The sequence below is a fragment of the Cajanus cajan genome, chromosome 8 (genome assembly GCF_000230855.2).
Source record: "Cajanus cajan strain Asha chromosome 8, NIPB_CcT2T_4, whole genome shotgun sequence".
NCBI classification, from domain to species: domain Eukaryota; kingdom Viridiplantae; phylum Streptophyta; class Magnoliopsida; order Fabales; family Fabaceae; genus Cajanus; species Cajanus cajan.
Window position 1 is genome coordinate 8487292 of NC_138524.1, and position 6747 is coordinate 8494038.

Here is a 6747-nt window from a genome sequence, read left to right on the forward strand (position 1 = left end):
ACTGAGTGAATCTACTTTCGTATGTATAAAATTTTTTGTAATGTTTGATACATATGTATGACATACAAATACGTGCATAACTGCTAGATGTCGCCACATGAATCCATTAATTAGTTATATACATCGCCATATTAAATTAATAAGATAATCTAACAGTAAAACCGCGTATCCGGCCATTGCGGGTAATTTCTTTGAGGTAGATTTGAAATGATTGTTCTACTTATTTGTGTTTCCCAACATTCAACCAAGTTGGACAGAGCACGTACACAAATAGAAAAGAAAGAAAGAAAAGAAATCAACGATACAATTAATTCTACCTACATGACCAATGCTACTGCCTTAGGTGGAGTTTCCCTATTTTGTCCACATAGAAATACAGACAAGCATATCATCATTAAATTTGTCTAATTAACATTTTAATGGACATCGCACTAAATCTTTACCACATAACGTCAATGGTGACAACCCCACCATGATATTATTCGAAGATGACTTCCTTATTCCCTACCTCACATTTTATTTCACTCCATATGCCCCTAGCTAGTCCATATTTAAGCATGCTTGAGCCTCGACCTTTCTTCTCCGTGTAAGATCACCCACACAGAAAGGTTAACATCTTAGCTGCATCTGGTAAATTATCTAAACTTGTTACTTGATTCTTGCATGATAGTCTGTGTGTATAAGAGCGTGTTTAAATACAAGTTTGTAAAATAATTTAAGATTTTTTTATTAAAAAATATTCTTTATTTTAGTAAATAATTTCTCAAAAATTTTCTTGACTGTATCAAAACATGTTCTAACCTACATTCTTAATTTCTTAGCCTCTCTTAATCGTAGTTTAAAGTCATATACATGGATATATCATGTCCTATATATTTAGCATATAAGTGCTTCTACAGCATGAGCTCACTTTTTTTCTTTTTTAGGCTGAGAAAATTAATCGAAGAGAATGAAGTTTGTGGTGATTACACTAGTGTTGATGCTGGCAAGCTCTTCTATGGCTATAGATAGGAAGAAATTCGTGACCAAATTGGACGAGGGAGAACTGAGTAATGAAACTGATGATAATGATCACCATGAAATCCCTCGCAAGGAGTATGGCAAACCAGGATATGGCCCACGTACAGTGAGTGAGGAGGGTAATCACCATTACATCCCTCGCAAGGACTATGGGAAACCTGGCCAAGAAGGAAAAGGAACGTGATTTGTAGATGAAGGATGCATCTTATGTCTGTATATATGCACACAAGTCTTAAGTGTTTGATGAGTAATAATGAATGCTATATAGATATGTGTGTTGGTAAGATATGCATGCAACGAATTACTGTGATTAATTTAGCAAATTATGTTGAGGATGTACGTGTCCAATGTCCATATCGGTTCGTAATTAAGAATGTATGAGTTGGAACCCTAGGTAAAGCTATGTTTGTGATTCTATATATATATATGATCATAGCTAGCTAGCTCTGGTGTCGCAATAGAATCATAGTTTAGTTTGTTTAATGAATAAAGAAGACTTGGTTTGATTAATTGTATATTTGTATGGTTTCCAATAGTTCCATGTTCCAACCATTAATTTCTTTCAAAAATTCTTAATGTTCGGTGATTGTGAGTTACGGCCATTAGTTGACTGAAATGGTTTTCAGGATGATATCCCAGTAATGTCATCAGCAATAACCTTGAAAAGGCTATGATATACAGATGAGTTTGTTAACCATGCATAGAGTTCAATTCTTGATAATGATAACGCGTGAGGAAAAAGCTGTGCTAGAAAGAGATAAATTTTACTTAGTAATATCTTTAAACTTTAACTTCTTATAATTGTTTGAGGAGAAATATAGTGAAACAAAATAAAAAAGAGAAAAATAAATAATAATGTTGCAACTTTCATTTCAAATCTTAAAATTAGTTTAATCCAATCCAATTCATTTTTATAATTGAATTTTATTATATTGAGTTAATTCATTTTGATATCTCTAAGAAATTTTAAATAACTCTGATCTACACAAAAAATAATTATACCTAAAAATATTTTGTTCTAAGAGACGTGATAATTCTAGATGAAATAAAAAAAAATAACTTTTATTTTCTATAAATATGAACAAAATTTAAGTATAATTGATGTTGTTCTCCAATAAAATATATAATTTTACATCGATAATATATACTTGTATTTAATATAAATTTGGTGTTAATATCAATAAATATGCATTTATGCTTATTATCAAAATAAAACTCTAATTCTAATTAAAAGATAATACTAACCACACATCCAATGAACTCTAGTTAAGTTTTTGTACTAAAATTATTTAGTTTAAGCGAGTAAAACTCAAATATTTGTCCTTATATTTGTTAATTTGTTGTATATAAAACCTATAATGTTGTTTACAATTCATAAAATAGATGAATAGGTCAATGTAAGTAGATATTTACCTATAAATTTTTTATTTTTAGTAACATTTTTTGTTTATCATTATTATGAGTCAACATTTTTTGTTTATCACTATGAGTCAAATTTCTTGTAGTACTATAAAATTTGTTCTGGAGTATCTTTGAAAATGTTTTGTCCAAAGTTATCCTATTTGATCAATGTTCTCTTGAGTTAATGGTTTTTTCTCAACAAATATCTACATGTTTAAGTTAATAACATAACAATATTAGATCATAATTTATAAAGATTAAAATTAATGTTGTTGTTTAAAATGAAATACATTATCAATTTCCAATAAGATAATGATGAGCATATTATAGGGCCTTTTGTAACACTCTATTTTTTTATAAATAAAATAAAATAATAAGAAATTAAAATTAATTTATTTATTTTGCAAACAAAAAATAAATTAATTAGGCCTTAATTAAATATTAGTTAATCATAGAGTAAAATGCTTTTGAAAATTAGTTGTTGGATTTTAATTAGATAATGGTTATAAATATTATAAGAAGACTTTGAAAATAAAAGGTAAAGTTGGGAAGTTGGATTTCTAAAATGAAAATACTTTAAATTATTGGGTTTGGTCTCTAAGGTCCAATAGTCTTTAGATAACAAAAAAAATATTATATTAAGTCTAACCTAATATGTAACGCCCGATTCTAACGCCCAATTTATATAATAATAATTATATATTTTCTTATATAATATTTTCACAATTATATCGTTAACAATATATTTTTTTTAATAAAGATAAAGATTAAGAACAATCATATTTTGTGAATTTAATACATGATATATCATTCTAAAATATTTACAATAATGTATTATTTTACACAATATATTTTTCTTTCACTTTTATTACAATATTTACATTGATAGTGAAAATAAATTTACAAAAATTGTAATAGATTCATCAAATAGCCTCCACATTCCAATTCCTTCCAAGGAATACCACAGCTATATCAACTGCAAAATGATCTGGAATCCAAAGTAGATCCATCTATTTTGTAATATATTTAATTTATAAAAACAAAGAAAAGAAAGGAGTAAGAACAATATCCAATAAATATAATAACTCAAAAGAATATACAGAATTATTTATAATCAATATTAAACACACATATATATATATATATATATAAATATATATACAGATCATATATTAAATTTTCATGATACAATAAAATTTGAATTATACTTGTAGTGACTAGTCAGGATAAATGAGCATTATCATAACATCAACCAATAAAATGATATTTCACCTTAATCAACAATAGGATATTTCACCTTCATTTCTTTACTCATTTAAATCCCCAAGGTCAAACCTCCAGCTACAAATAATTCAAACTTTATCTTCTATGGCCATAGAACAATATTTATCTTCATAAATACGTGAAAAAATAATAACAAGACGAGTCTAAAATATCACAACTATATCATAGTTGATTATAAATATATTTACAATAAATATATTTACGTAAAAAGAATATATTAAGAGTACCAATGATATAAATAAATATGACAATCATTATAAAATAATTAAACAATAATAATTATTATAGATAAAAATAATCATAAGTTAAGCAAATAAATGAGGTTAGGGACACCTCACTAGATAAATACACATAAAAATAAATAAATAAATAAACATAATATTATATAAAATTTTAAAGAGATAAGGTTCTCCTCCCCCTTACCTTGTTATTTTGAAGAACACAAGAAGGAAAATTTTGCTCATCACTTTCTTCGTAATTTTCTCACTTTGCTCATCACTTTCTTCGTAATTTTCTCACTTTCACTTTTACTCTTTCCTTTCTTACTTTCACTCTCTGTTTCTACTTCTCGGTGCCTAAGATGATTTTTTTTACAAGATTACGTTACGTGGCTAAAGATTCGTAAAGGATGAAATTTCATCCGTTTAGCAGTGCAGCAGGGATAAGTTTTATCCCCCGCATTTAATGCTTCTCACTTTTTTTTCTTTTTTTTTTTTTTTTTTTAAAAACCAAATGCAAATTTGTAGGATTCGAACCCTGGTTCCCTTAAATGATAGTCACATGTCCTACCCACTAAGCCATTTTATTTTATTTGTTCATATCATCATTCAAATTTATAATAAATTCTTCTTTTTAGCTAATATTATAAATATTTATAACATAACTAAATAACTTATATGTATATATATATATTTTTGGTTTTCTAATTCTAAGATAAAAATAAAATACTAGTGTTTATATATTATATATATATATAAAAAAAAAATTAATTACACATGGAATAATAATAATATTGAAAATATTGTTCCTGAAATTTAGGATATTACATAATACATTGATCTATTGTTTTTTTTTTCTAGAATAGTTTCGTGTAGTTAGAATCCTTTGTATAAGAGTTTGGATTTGGTGGGAATGAGAATACATCACAACAAGGTAAGAAGGGAGTGAGACTATATCTCATTCATTGTGTGGAATAAATGTAGGTAGTGAAATTATCTTTTAGATATTTGACAAACATAATTTACAAGTTGTAAAATTGATTGTAAGTTCAAGCATCCAATTCACATAAACTTGTCAATAATTAACTATTGAATTTCAATGCTATTTTGGAAAAGATGATTTTAGCTTTTGAACATGTATATTAAAATTATCTTTCATGATTTCGATTTCAAAAGGTAGAGATTTTTTTTTTTTTAAATCAAGATTAAATGATGTTGGAAATTGATTTCACTATATCCTTCCTTACATGTATCAACCAATTACTCAATCCAATATTTAATTCTTGTTAATCCAACAACCCACAATTGTATTTTAACCATAATCTCTTATGTAAGAAATTATAAATTCTTTAATTAAAATCTTTGGTAAAATTAAACTAAGTAATTTGCATTTAGATTTGAGGTTTTAATGTTGACTAATTTTAATAACACTTACATTATTCCTAGTCATAAGTGTTATTAGAGTTCCTTTTTAGATTATGATTTCAAAAATGTTTTACAACAACAATTAAATCTATGTCTTTATATCATGGTTGGTTAATCCCAAAATAAACATTAAAAATTGATAAATGAATAATTAATTAATAATATAATACTTTATTGAACAAAATATAATATTACACTTAACAAAGCCACTTATGTCCAATAGTGAAATAAAGGGATTTAAAGTAAGTTATTTTGGAGTTATTACCTTAGTTTTAGACTTAACGTAGTTGGTCAATGGAGAAACTTGATTATTTCTACATCAATTTTTTGATCAACATAGAAATGATCAAATTCTATATTGATTGACTTTAATAGAAGTACAATTTTACGTTTATTTTAATATTCTTTTTGTTTTTGACTAAAACAAAACATGTAATGCAAATTTAAACTCTAGGTAGATTCACAAATATATAATTACAGAATGAAGCTCCAAAATTAATAATTCACCCTAAATAATAATAAAAAATAACATTAAAATTACACAAATTGATAATGTTCCTCTAAATTAGTGCACGAAAAACTCTAAAGTATCCACCACACCACAAGACACAAGTACATATTCATTTCATACTTAACTACTATAACTTGAGCAATAATAAACCAAAAACATAAAATTCTAAAAAGAAATATATACGATCAATATTATTCTTAATTTGAACAACAAACTCGGCCCATTCACATCATATTTTCAAAATCTCGTTGTGAGGCGATGAATGAGCATCTTGAAACAACGAATAAATCAATAAATATTAATGCATAATATGTATTATAAATACTAATATTAATTAGCACCTGGTGATAGCAATTTGCGTCTCTTAACTAAATTATTAAGAGTTTGAATCTAACTTTGGGTGTATTATAAACTATATTGGGAGAAAAATATCTACCTTGTATACCTTTATGGTCTCTAACGGAGATTAATCACTTCTTCCAACAACGAATACTTCATACCTATATCATAATTATCTATTGGGAATCTGCCCTTAGATGTTGTCCACGTAATTTTGATTTTTTTAGTTTGAATAAGTCAATTAGTTAGTTGATTAAAAAAGTTATTGTGTTATTATCGGTTGGTTTCAAAAAAAATTCTTCAGTTATTATTAGAAACTCCTAAAATCATGGAGTATTATTTTTTTCTTTAGTCATTTCAATGTATTTAAATATAACTCATATTCAATAAAATAAGGTATGCTTTGCATTGAAAAATAACTACAAAAAATATGTAATTTAGCGACCACCAAAATCTGTCGCTAAATTACTAAAATCGGTCGCTATTTACCTTAGCGACCGAATTTAATTAGTCGCTAAAACCTTGGTCGCTAAGCTATTTAGCGAAGAA

General features: G+C 26.3%; 1 long non-coding RNA gene across 1 annotated transcript; it reads left to right on the forward strand.

Annotated features, from left to right (window-relative positions):
- The first annotated feature begins 312 nt into the window (after positions 1-312).
- Positions 313-1530, forward strand: LOC109790059 (uncharacterized). The gene is made up of 2 exons (XR_002238890.3): positions 313-630; positions 927-1530. It is a non-coding gene; the product is annotated as an uncharacterized LOC109790059 (long non-coding RNA).
- Positions 1531-6747: the final 5217 nt, after the last annotated feature.